General features: G+C 40.9%; 1 pseudogene; it reads right to left on the bottom strand.

Annotated features, from left to right (window-relative positions):
• Positions 1 to 6990: 6990 nt before the first annotated feature.
• Positions 6991 to 7099, bottom strand: LOC131822423 (U2 spliceosomal RNA; annotated as a pseudogene).
• Between the last annotated feature and the right edge of the window lie 6071 nt (positions 7100 to 13170).

The raw sequence follows: 13170 nt of genomic DNA, 5'->3' as shown, positions 1-13170 counted from the left end.
CCCTAGACAGCAGACTGTACTGCGAGAAATCTGGGGATGCAAGCAACCTTGGACAGTCAGAATTTCTCTACAATTACACCTTCACTGTGGCTGCTTCTAATGTGAGGCTGCAGATGGTGGCTTGTTGGGCTCTTGGAGTTCCAGATGGAGAGTGGGGAGTAAGTGATGTTTGTGATCCTGTCTCAGCGCAAATCAGGAAATCTTTGGCTCTACTTAGCAGCATCCCTTTTCCTGGCACCTCCATCAATTACCATTTCTCTGTTCTCCCAATTCTCTCTTCTTTTCCACTGAGCTGCATTCCCAGGAGTGGAAAAGACCAACTCTTGCATCACTGTGGTTTTTTCAGACCTGTTGCTCATTGCTTTAGGTCTCATCCCCTAGTGTTCAACAGAGCGTCTGGGACTCAATAAACATTTTTTCAAGCAGGTCCATTCTTAACGGTCAAAAGCTTGGGTATCAAGAATATTACATTAGAGTTCTGAAAGTCTTTAGAAATGCAGCTAACTTTTTTTGTTTTATGCAAAAATGCTGTCTTTGTTGAATTTTGATTTCAGGTTAAAGTGGGCTAAATTATTTAAATGAACTATTCCACTAAAAATAACTCAAAACAGAGGATAAAATTTATAAAACATCACTTTAAAAATGCTAAAGAACAAGTAAGATGATGGAAAAATTCTAAGCCAAGGTTTTACTGTAAAGTGAGCACCCAGGGAGCTTAGTCCTGCCTCACTGCCTTCTCAACCCTGAGAGATTTTGTGCTTCCTTCATTTGAGGAATTAGATTCTCTGGCTTAAGTTGAGGGAAAGAGGAAAGAGGGGTGGGTACAAAAGTCAAGACTCAAGATGTGCCTAGGAAGGGAAGTCTGTGATCCAAAAGGGCTACATTCTTAGTTTTAGAGACAAACCAGAACTAAACTTATTCCCAGAGGATGCAGGAAAATCGTCATGGTGCTGAACAAAACAGGAGAAAAAATAGAAAGAAAAACAATCAATTTACACATGGCCATAAACAGCCCTACTATAGATATGCTAAGGGAAAAAAGCATTACGAGAGATAGAGTTAGTTCATAAAGATAAAGGATTCATTTCATCAGGAAGATTAAATAATACCATAGCCTCAACAAACACACAAACACACACACAGTGATAAAATATCCAAAATTACAGTGACTAGCAGATAAGCCCCACAGCCATTGTGGGAGATTTTAACATACTCCTCTTTTGGTAGTAATCACACAAAAAAATCAGTCAGGATGTTGAACACCATGAACAAATATGGCCTAATGGTTATGTGTGTTTTGTGTTGGTAAATCACTTCACCCAGCAACTGCACAGTAGACATTATTTTCATTATTATAGAATATTTACAAATATTGACCATGAGTCGATGTACATGATTGTTACAGTAACAAAAGGGAAGGAAGTGATTATCATAATAGGATGTTTTGTGCTGGTCTCAGCCTATCAATATTGATGCTGATGTAGTTTTGGAATGTAGGTGAGATTTGGTGGGGTAAGGTCAGGAACCGAAGGCCGAGAAAGAATTCTTGAGAAGTCTTTGGTGCAAAAAGGTGGTTTTATTAAAGCACTGGAACAAGACCCACGGACAGAAAGAGCTGCTACCCCCCCCCCCACCGGGTTTTGAGGGGTGATTGAATTCGTACTTAGGAAATGGAGGAGGTAAGGAAAGGCCAGGTTTTCAAAAAAACGTTCATATGCTAATGAGGACCTACAGAATTCTGGATGTCTTGCCATTGTCAAGTTAAGGTTGTTTTTCCCTTTAGTAAGTCATTAACATTAAGACCATTGGGAACAGTATACTCCACCTGCCTCAAGTGTTTGTCAAGGGGCTGCAGATTATAAGGACATTTAACTTTATCTACATTTCCCTCTGAAAGTTGGGTTATTGATAAGAATGTTTTTTTTCTTTTCTTTTTCTTTTTTAAAAGATTTTATTCATCCATTTGACAGAGAGAGAGATCACAATTAGGCAGAGAGGCAGGCAGAGAGAGAAGGAGAAGCAGACTCCCCGCTGAGCAGAGAGCCAATGCGGAGGGATCCCAGGACCCTGAGATCACCACCCAAGCTGAAGGCAGAGGCCACCCAGGGGCCCCAAAATGCTTTTTTCTTGTAAATCGCTAAAACACTTGTAAACTAAGGGAGACTGAGGTCTTGCAGGACTGTGATCTCTATCATTTAACCATTTGTTTTCCCTTCCCTTAGCTTTCAGGCAGCCAGGAGTGGCTGAGGAATGTCAGACAGATCCCACCTGGGATTGGGGTGGGGGCGGTTGTGGGGTGTCAGCTTGTGCTTTGTCCTCAGCTAGCCTTCGACTCCCTCATCAATGCTGTAAGCTAGGAATGCATGGGGCCTCTCACCTGGGCATGTACTACTTGTGAGTCCCCAGAAACACTTTCCCACTGTGTAGCTGGACCAGCACTTGTGGTTCGTACTCTGATTGCAAGATGCATCTCAGCAATCATCATCAGGGAACTTTGCAAAAATATGGCTTATTCCTCACATGTTGTGAAGCGAACACAGTGAGGCCATACCGTGAGGTTGCAGGGCAGATGAGGGAGTGCAGGCCTGAGCTTCTGCCTGAACTGGGCTGAGAATGGGATGGCTAGGCTTCTATAGGTATACTCTTTATTGGAACACACCTTTTAAAAAATTAACATATAATGTATTATTTGTTTCAGGGGCACAAATCTGTGACTCATCAGTCTAACACAACACACAGCGCTCACTGTAGCTCATACCCTCCCCAATGTCCATCCCCCAGCCACCCCATCCCCCAAAACCCTCCCCTCCAGCAACCCTCAATTTGTTTCCTGAGATTCAGAGTCTCTTATGGTTTGTCTACCTTTCTGGTTTTGTCTTGTTTCATTTTTTCCTCTCTTCCCCTATGATTCTCTGCCTTGTTTCTTAAATTCCACATATCAGTGAGAGCATATGATAATTGTCTTTCTCTGATTAACTTATTTCACTTAGCATAATACCCTCTAGTTCCATCTAGGTTGTTGCAATTGGCAAGATTTCATTTTTTGTGGCTGTGTAATATTCCATTGTAAATATACATACCACACCTTCTTTATTCATTCATGTGTCGATGGACATCTGGGCTCTTTCCACAGTTTGACTATTGTGGACATTGCTGCTATAAACATTGGGGTGCACATGCCCCTTTGAATCACATCATTTGTATCTTTGGGGTAAATACTCAGTAGTACATTTGCTGGGTCATAGGGTAGTTCTATTTTCAAGTTTTTGAGGAAATTCCATGCTGTTTTCCAGAGTGCCTGCCCCAGCTTGCATTCCCACCAACAGTGTAGGAGGGCTCCCCTTTCTTCGCATCCTTGCCAGCATCTTTCATTTCCTAACTTGTCAATTTTAGCCATTCTGACTATTGTGAGGTGGTATCTCATTGTGGTTTTGATTTGTGTTTCCCTGACACCTAGGGATGTTGAGCACTTTATCATGTGTCTGTTGACCACTTGAATGTCTTCTCTGCAGAAATGTCTGTTTATGTCTTCTGCCCATTTCTTGATTGGATTATTTGTTCTTTGGGTGTTAAGTTTGATGAGTTCTTTATAGATTTTGGATACTAGCCCTTTATCTGTAGTGTCATTTGCAAATATCTTTTCCTATTTGGTCGGTTGTCTTTTGGTTTTGTTGACTGTTTCCTTCGTTGTGCAAAAGCTTTTGATCTTGATGAAGTCCCAGTAGTTCATTTTTACCCTTGCTTCCCTTGCCTTTGCTGATGTTTCTGGGAAGAAGTTGCTATGGGTGAGGTCAAAGAGGTTTCTGCCTGTGTTCTCCCTCAAGGATTTGGATGGATTCCTATCTCATTGAGGTCTTTCATCAATTTTGAGTCTGTTTTTGTGTATGGGGGAAGGAAGTGGTCCAGTTTTGTTCTTCTGCTTGTGGCTGTCCAATTCTCCCAACACCATTTGTTGAAGAAACTATCTTTTTTCCACTGGACAGTCTTTCCTGCTTTGTAGAAGATGAGTTGACCATAGAGTTGAGGGTCCATTTCTGAGTTCTCTATTCTGTCCCATTGATCTATGTGTCTGTTTTTGTGCCAGTACCATATTATCTTGATGATTACAGCTTTGTAATAGAGCTTGCAGTCCAAACTCTCATTCTTTTCAGATGATATGATACTTTATGTGGAAAACCCAGCTCTACCCCAAAACTGCTAGAACTCATACAGGAATTCGGTAAAGTGTCAGGATATAAAATCAATACACAGAAATCAGTTGCATATCTATACACCAACAATAAGGCAGATGAAAAATTTAGGAGGCAATCCCATTTACAACTGCACCCAAAACGATAAGATACCTAGGAATAAATCTAACCAAAGAGGCAAAGAATCTATACTCAGGAAAGTATAGAATACTCATGAAAGAAATTGAGGAAGACACAAAGAAATGGAAAAATGTTCCATGCTCATGGATTGGACGAACAAATACTGTGAAAATGTCAGTGCTGCCTAGAGCAATCTACACATTCAATGCAATCCCTATCAAAATACCATCAACTTTTTTTTCACAGAACTGGAACAAATAATCCTAAAATTTCTATGGAACCAGAAAAGATCCCAAATTGCCAGAGGAATGTTGAAAAAGAAAACCAAAGCTGGTGGCATCATAATTCCAGACTTCAAGCTCTATTGTTGGTACACACTTTAAAACATAAGAGCAGGAATTAAAAAGTGGGAAGGGACATGGGCAATCAACTCAAAACATCAGTTCTCTAAATCTCTCAGGGCTTTCTAATAGGGGAACTTCCTTAGTAGGGTTGCCTGGCTCTTCATCTAGTTGCCTAGCTGCTTAGCAGACGATATGTTTACTTGGTATGGATGACTTTGAAGTGGTTGCCTCAGCAATCAGATGCTTAATGTCAGGCACTTACATTACCATCAAGAAAGCTGATTGTCAGGCATTTACTCTGCACAGAATAAGCTTTACTCTGGTATGGGAAGGGCAGGAGGTTGTGCTGGGTAAGGAAATGAATGAATACACAGGTATTCACTTTTTAGTTTTCTTTTAAACTATGCATTTATGTTTTATGGACTTTCTATATGTGCATTACATTTCATAATAAAGTTGATTAAAAAAGATCAATACTTTGTTTTCTTCTCAAATAATGCAAGGAATTTAACACACTTTCATTTACCCCACATCAGTTTACAAATTATCATTGCCATGTGTTTAATTCTACATATACAAATCTACTATACATTATTAGTATTTTAATGTAGTCAGTGTGCATTTACCTATGTATTTACTGTTTTTTGTTCTTATTCCCTTCTTTCATCTGGGACCTTCCGTCTGGAATCTCTCTCTCTCTCTCTTTTTTTTTCCCTGAATCGGTGTATCTGTAGTCTGAATGTTCTGGCAATTTCTGTTTCTTCACTAGATGTTTACATTTTGATCATTTATTACACAGTACATGTATGTTTTATCTACTTTTCTATATGGAATATAGTAATAAAATTCAGAAAAGGCAAAAAAAATAATAACCTTAGATTTTAAATATTTTTTGGTATACTAGCTTAATCTCATCCCACTGTTGGTGAAATATATGTGGAGGCCACTTTAAGGCAGCAGGTTTGAGCAATGGAATGTAGAAAGGGCCCAAAGCAACCCCCTGGCTGAATATGGACAGGCCCATTGGGTGACCCACCTCAAAGCAGCCGTAGGCCCTAACTAACTAATGGGCTCCTTACAACTGGGCATAGTTACCAACAAAGGGAAAACTATAAATGTCCCCATACCTCCTCACCTTCCCCCCTTTTACAAACAGCCCCCTCCCACTGCCTCCTTGCAGACAGCCTCTCCTCTGCTGTCCTGGACTCTGCCCCCTAGCCATATATTCAGTAAACTTCTATCTCCTTTGTTCTGCCCCAGGTGAATTCTTGTCACTGCCTGTACCACCTTATTCCACTGGATCTTCACCCCACAGATTAAGGGTCCCCATCCGATGGGGAGAGACGTCACATTTAGACACTACATATAATGCATATGAAACATATATTTCACTGTTGTCTCCCCTCCCCCATATGTAATTTGTCTAACAATAATATATTTTTGAAATAAATAGTGGTGGTGCTTTCTTTAGAAACCACAAAATCCAAGGAGACGTGCAGAGTTGGTTGAGTTAGTATGATACATTTTTGAGGGTCATGGATTTGGAATATGAAGTTTTAAGGTTCAGATCTGGATGTAGTCTTTTTTGTAGCTATCTCAATTATGAAAATTCCTTAACCTATCTAAATTTCTGATAATTCTTCTTTAAAATGGAGGGTGTGGGGGCACCTGGGTGGTTCAGTGGGTTAAGTGTCTGCCTTCAGCTCAGGTCATGATCTCAGGGTCCTGGGATTGAGCCCAGTGTAGTCTTCTTATTCAATGCAGAGTCTGCAGCTCCCTCTCCCTCTACTGCTTCCTTCCCTCCCCCACCCCTGCTTGAGTTCTCTCTCAAATAAATAAATAAAATCTTTTAAAAATATAAAATAAAATGGAGGACGTAGTACCATTTTTGCCCATTTCACAGAAATGTTGAGAAGTACTAAAGAAGCAAAACATATGAATAGGTTTTGTAAAATGGTTAAATAACATGACTTTAAACTAGTATTATTTGATGTCAATATGGAGAAGAAAAATGAATAGTAAATGTTCTATGTAAACTGAAGATGAGATCATATTTAGATATGTGGTAAAGCATTATGGTATAATGAAAACAGTAGGATTGGGGGTTCAGATATCATAAATTGTAATAACTTATGTTTCTGCTTCACTGCCTGCTAGCTCTAGAATCTTTTCCAAGTCAACTTTTCTGAGTCTCTGTTTCCTCATCTGTAAAATGCAATAATAATATTTTATTGATGCCTCATGTACTGTGAAGATCAAATAGGACATTTTGTCTATAGTGCCTGGGGCATAGTAAGTGAACCATCTGTTTAGTCTCTACAGTGCAAATTCAATACAAAGAATGATGAGAAGAGAATGTGATTATGGTATTGATAGAAAATGGTCTATTTAAACTGATAAGAACAGATACTACACTTCATCTTAGCCAAAAGGCTGAGAAGTGATGAAAATGGTCTCTTTAGATGGTATTCTGCCCTTGATGTGAGAAGGAACTGATAAAACTAAGTTTCAAATAGCTCTGGCATTTTCTGAAATTTGGCTAAATGCTTGGCCTAAGGTTTATTTCCTCTGGTCACCACTGGCTGCTGCTGACTTCACAGGAAATACTCCTGCCCGGGTATCCAGCCTCTTCTCTAGAGAAGGTAGAGGATAATACAGCACCTTTCTGGTTTCACTCCTAGCGAGGTCCAGATCCTTCCCTTCGTTCCCATACACAACACCCTTATTTGGCAATAGAAGATGCCAATGTCCTGTGGTGACTGGAGGGATGATACAGGAACACCATGGTCTTGAATTCACATGCTGGTCTTAGTGAACGCCAACCACGTATCTTTCAACTTCCCATTTCAATGAAATGTTGAACTTTTATACATGGTTCAGGCATAGAAAACATAATACTAATATGGTAATGCTCTTAGTCAGTGTTTATAAAACTTGAATGCACATACGATTCCTGTAGGGATCTTGTAGAAATGCAGAGTTTGATTCTGCAACTTTGGAGTGCTCTGGTCTGAATGTTTGTCCCCCCCATTCATATGTTGAAATCTAATCTTCAGGGTGGGGCCTTTGGGAGATGATGAAGTAATGAAGGCAGAGCTCTTATTAATAGGATTAGTGCCCTTATAAAGACTCCCCAGAGAGCTTGACTGCTTCTTCTGCTCTGTGAGGATACAGGAGAATCAGCAACCCCAAGAAAGGGTTCTCACCTGACCATCCTGGCACTCTGATCTCGTACTGTCTGCCTCTAGAATACTGAGCAATAAATTTCTGTTGCTTATAAGCCATCCAGTCCTTGGCATTAGGTTATAGCAGCCTGGAAGAACTCAAACATGGGGTTAATCAAGCCTAGAAGAAATAAGGATTTATATTTCGAATGCTCCATTGAACAAACAAGGAAACAAACACTTTTCTTTAATTCTCCTCATTTTTCTCCTTTGTTTTTCCAAGGGGACCCCAGGAAAATGGAAATTTGAGGAAAGTGAGTCAGATCTACAGTAGCAAAAGAGTCTATCTATTGTGGAAGCTTGTAGTATACAGAGCATGTCCCTAGCTCTAGGACATCACAGGTTATGGGGATGCAGCATCGAGAACAGTCTGGAGAAGATAGAAGATTTGTACGTGGATTCCCAGGGGGGAAAGGGTGAGGAGGAATAGTTTCGGCAGGCATCCTTTGCTTCCAGGAGGCAGGTTGCTGCATTCCAGGATCTGAGGGATCTGAGCGCAGAACCCATTTTGGGACTCAGAGATCCAGAGCCTGCTTCTACCTCACAGCCTTATGGGAATGCCTTCCCAACTCTGCACCCACTTCACCTCTCATTCCCATCAGGAGAAGGTTGTCTGTGAAAACAAACACAATACCTATGGATTTTCTTCACTGCTTCTATCCTCTGCTAGTTTTCCAACCACTCCGCATCTACCTTTCATGCCTGGGCCCCTTTCCAAAAAGCAAACCAATAAATTGCTGAATGAAAAAGACATCCAAGATGTAGATAAAGACTTTCTTTATTCTAAGGGTTATTGCAAGAGGGGGGAAAAGGGTCTATTGGAATAATGGAGAGGCTTGATATAAGGCTGAGGTGGGTCAAATGTCAGGAGTCTGGGGAAAGGAAAGAAGTTTAACCTAAGTTGCTCTGTGTCTGGTTTTGTCTTAGGCAAATAAGGGAAGCATCAGTGAAGCTCATGTAAGTCATATGGGGAAGGATGTTTCTTTGTAATAAGCCATTCTCTGAATGCGGGTGGGAATGCATTTGTTTAACCATCGCTATTTTCCAGGAACACAGGGTTTCCATAAAATCCAACACTGCCAAAACCGCAACTGAAACAAACAGAAAGAGCACCGGAATTTCTGTTTCTTCTTCTCCGCACTGAGCTACTCCAAGGCCGGGTGTCAGGGAAGCCGACTGGCCCAGGAGGGAGACGGACAGGAGCGGGAGGCTCCCCAGCTCGAAGGAGCGTCCCTTCGGTTCCGCGGAGACCGCAGCGTCCTCCCCTGTGACGAGGGAGGGAGAAGAGCCCCGGCCCCCCGAGGGACGGGGAGAGAGGGGCCGGTCGGAACCAGGGCCTGCTCTGTGGTCTGGACGGTGACCTCGTGCAGGGTAGCGGCGGGCCCGGCCCCCGGGACACTTCACCCTGTTTGCGCTTCTTCGTCCCTCCGGCGTCGTCGTTCTTTCAAAGCATCATTTTGCAGGCGGGTCCACGAGGCCGGACGAGGCTGCCTGACCTGTGGGGGCTTCAGGGGCGAGGGCTCCGGCTGCTCCGAGCCAGGTCGGGCTGGCGGGGGCGGGGGCGGGGGGGGCCAGGCTGGGCAGGAGCAGGTTCCCAGAGGAGCCGTGGGTTTCTCCTTCCTCAGGTGCACGCATCATTTTCTGTGTCCTGATGATGAGATTTGCTCAAAAACGAGCAAGTTAAGTCCGTTTTCCGTAAATACATTAGAACTTACAGAGCTTCCAGGCACCTGGGGTGCCAGGGTCTGCCTTCGGCTCAGGTCATAATCCCGGGGTCCTGGGATCGAGCCCCAATCAGGGAGTCTGCTTCTCCCTCTCCCTCTGCTGCTCCCCCTGCCTGCGTTCCCTCTCCCACTGCGTGTCTGTCAAATAAATAAACAAAATCTTTTAAAAAAAAAAAAAAACCCTAAAAACTTACAGAGCTTCTTCATAAAGCAATACCTAGAGAAAATAGAAAAGAAATCTGCCTGGAGCGCTAGTGATGGGAACTTAATGTTTTCCATAATTTAGCCTTCATTTGCTGAAGTAGGACACTCAAGTCGTGGTCTCTCTGTTCTATTTGTTAGCCTGTTTTTGCTCTGTGTGTGTGTGTGTGTGTGTGTGTTTTCACTCTTTAATTATAGTTTCTTCATGTCACAATTGAACTCTGCTTGTTCAGTAGTGAGGATAAAAGGAAGTAGCAAATTCGCCGGTTGAGTTTCTCTTTATCTTTCTTTTCCCAAGGCTAGCCAGTTGCTCAACTGACACCTTCTTGATGCCATTAGCTAGGATGATCCTGATGCTTAAAAGGAAAAACAGCACCAGGTCCCTGATTCAAACTGCAGGACTCTGCATTCACTTTTATTCACTGTGGGATATAATCAAGCACAATATAACAAAAACCAGTCCCTGGTTGTCATTTCTTTGGCAGGCAAGCCCCTGGGGACTCTCATGGAAGGCCTTGTCCTGTTTAGAGATGCACACAGACCAGGAAGCTGTAGGACTTGGGGGAGAACAATCAGCAGATATCTGGTCATAAGCCTGGGTTTCTGGCCAGGACACCAGTATTTAGTGAGGAAATAAATATCAAGAGCCCCAAATTCTATGAGGGGCATCAGTATTTGTAGGCAGTCTTACAGGAAGGTAGAGCCAAGGAGTAAGACAAAAGTCCAGGTGGCAGCAGGACAATTAACTTAATTCTGAGCCCTGGCGTGTTAAACTTTGTTTTCCCTTAAGAGGAGGCAGAGTGACTCCACTTCTGTTATTCTAATGGCCTTAGAGTAGTTGTCAAATGGTGGAAGAGAGAATAAGTAATGAAAATACCAATCTCACTAGTTAAAGTTAACATTGATTTGTACTTACCATTCACTGTAGAAGAAAGAATCTCTGTTTAGAGATAAATGTGTTATTTCACGTGTCAAAAATTAATCTTTGCAAAGAGTTCCAAAAGGAAAAATTTTAAATTAAAAAGCTTTCTGATGGACAAGCAAATCAGTTCCACATTATAGTACATGCATTGCAAAAGTTAGTAAGGACAGACATAGATCTTGAGTGAAAGAAACATCAGAGGGCCAATGTGTGTTTTTACGATTTTGGTGAGTAAATTCAATTTCCTGTAACAAATAACATAGTCTATAAAAGAAAAAAAGCACATACAACAAGCTCTTAGTAATTATAGTCTTGAGGTCATGGAATACATTGCATTGAAAAGAAAAATAAAACTCTGAAAGTGCAAACAGAACGTTACAGAAGAATTTTTTCATTTGCAGCAGACTTGCCCCCAAATCAATTTTACAATGACAAAATAAAGAATAGGTATAGATTTAGTTATCAGTATATAGCCTAAGTTCTTTATACCTTGTGTCTCTATGATAATCAATGCCTAAACATTTTCCAACTTTCTGGATTATCTTTTCAATAGGATCAATCAAGAGCTCTGTATCCTGGATATTCAAAAGCACTGTGTCAAAAAAAAAAAAAAAAAAAGTTATTCCTCCTGAAGTTTTCTCATTAAATACTATTCAAATATTTGACTTATGGTTTTATTTTAACCAAAGTGAATCAACTGTTTGGTGCTTTAGTATTTCAATTCCACTTTACCTTCTAAGTACTAAGCTTAGGTATTTTGCAAGTGTTATCTTATTTTACCTTTCCTAACCTTATGAGATAAGTATTCCTATTTCTCTTTTACAGATAAGGACCCTGAGGATTAGAGAGGAGTTACTCAGCCAGCATGAGCCAGAGAAGGGCCTAGACCTCAGATATCCTGCCTCCAAAGTCTTCCCTTTAAGATGTAGGGGAGAGTGGCTCAAGACAGCATGAAGCCCAATAGGGACTGAAGTCCAACTTATAAAAGTGCATTCATTGCACAGAACGTGGTCTCATTAGATACTTGTTGAATAATGTAGCAATGTCAGCTGTGTGTATTCAATGGTTGGATTCTAGTGGACTTGGAGGTTATTTAGAGAATGTGTGATTTTATAGGTGAAATTATGCCTGGTGCTTTTGTGAGTTGACTTGCAGAAGGGAACTGATGGAACCATATCTTTGAGTAGTCTGCTTTTTCTTTTTCTTTTCTTTCTTTTTTTTCAGAAATACATCTAGAAAATAGCTTCTACCACATGATGCATTTGGATTAGATGAGTCCTTGGCTATTGAGACACTTTCTATGCATTTTTTAATAATAACTGCTCTTTCCAAATAATAATGAGTAATGAATTTACTTTAGAGTGATTACGTTGCTGACAAACTACCCTGTATCATTTCTGTCTATTATACCCCATTTTTAAATTGAATTTTAATGTAATATCAGAGCAATGCTCATGAATCACTCTCTTTTTTTTTAGAGATTTATTTATTCATTATTTTATTTTAATTTTTAAAATTTTTTAAAAGTTTATTTATTTATTTATTTGACAGAGAGAGAGAGAGAGGAGGAAGCAGGCTCCCTGCGGAGCAGAGAGCCCAACGTGGGACTCGATCCCAGGACCCTGAGATCATGACCTGAGCTGAAGGCAGAGACTTAACCCACTGAGCCACCCAGGCGCCCCTACTCATTATTTTAGAGACAGAGAGAGCAGGCAGGGAAGAGGGGCAGAGGGAGAGGAGGAGAGAAACCTGAGCAGAGTCTGTGCTGAGCGTGGAGCCTATAGTGGGGCTTGATCCCACAACCCAGAGATCACAACCGCAGCTGAAACCCAAGAGTCAAACCCACAACTTAATGTGCAACCAGGGTGCCCCTGAGCCTCTCTCATTTATTTAAGGGCAAAGATGACAATTCGGGTATGACATTTGAATTATACTCTAATTTATAATATAGCCATGTCTTTAGACGTTAATAGCTTGAAGTCTGTACAGAAAACAAGAATTCTATCCACTGGAACAACAGGAATACCAAGTGATTTTTGAGGGCCCTTCTAAACATCTATTTTTTTATTATATTAAAGGAAAGAGGAGTTATATATGAGTACTGACAACAGATCTGGGGAAGATATAGGAGGCTGGGAGTCAGGAAACTGATATTTTAATCCCAGGGTTTTTATAAAAACTGAGAAATCTGGAGGACCTTTTATAGCGTCATTAAACCTCACTTTTCTATTTTCAGTATTAGGAGGCTGGAGTAAAGCATTTCTAAGATGACATTCAGCTATAAAATTCTACAACTTGAACACATTTAGATCTCATTGCATTCAGATGGTTTTGGATCACTTTACTTCTGAGTTTATGATTTTCAATTTCCATGTCAATAACATAAAGGAAGTATAGCAATAAATAATACTTTTTTACAATTTTATGTACTTACACACCTGTTCT

The sequence above is a fragment of the Mustela lutreola genome, chromosome X, assembly GCF_030435805.1.
Source record: "Mustela lutreola isolate mMusLut2 chromosome X, mMusLut2.pri, whole genome shotgun sequence".
In the NCBI taxonomy this organism is placed as follows: Eukaryota; Metazoa; Chordata; class Mammalia; order Carnivora; family Mustelidae; genus Mustela; species Mustela lutreola.
Note: the sequence above shows the minus strand (reverse complement) of the source record. Positions and strands in the feature narration are given on the sequence as shown.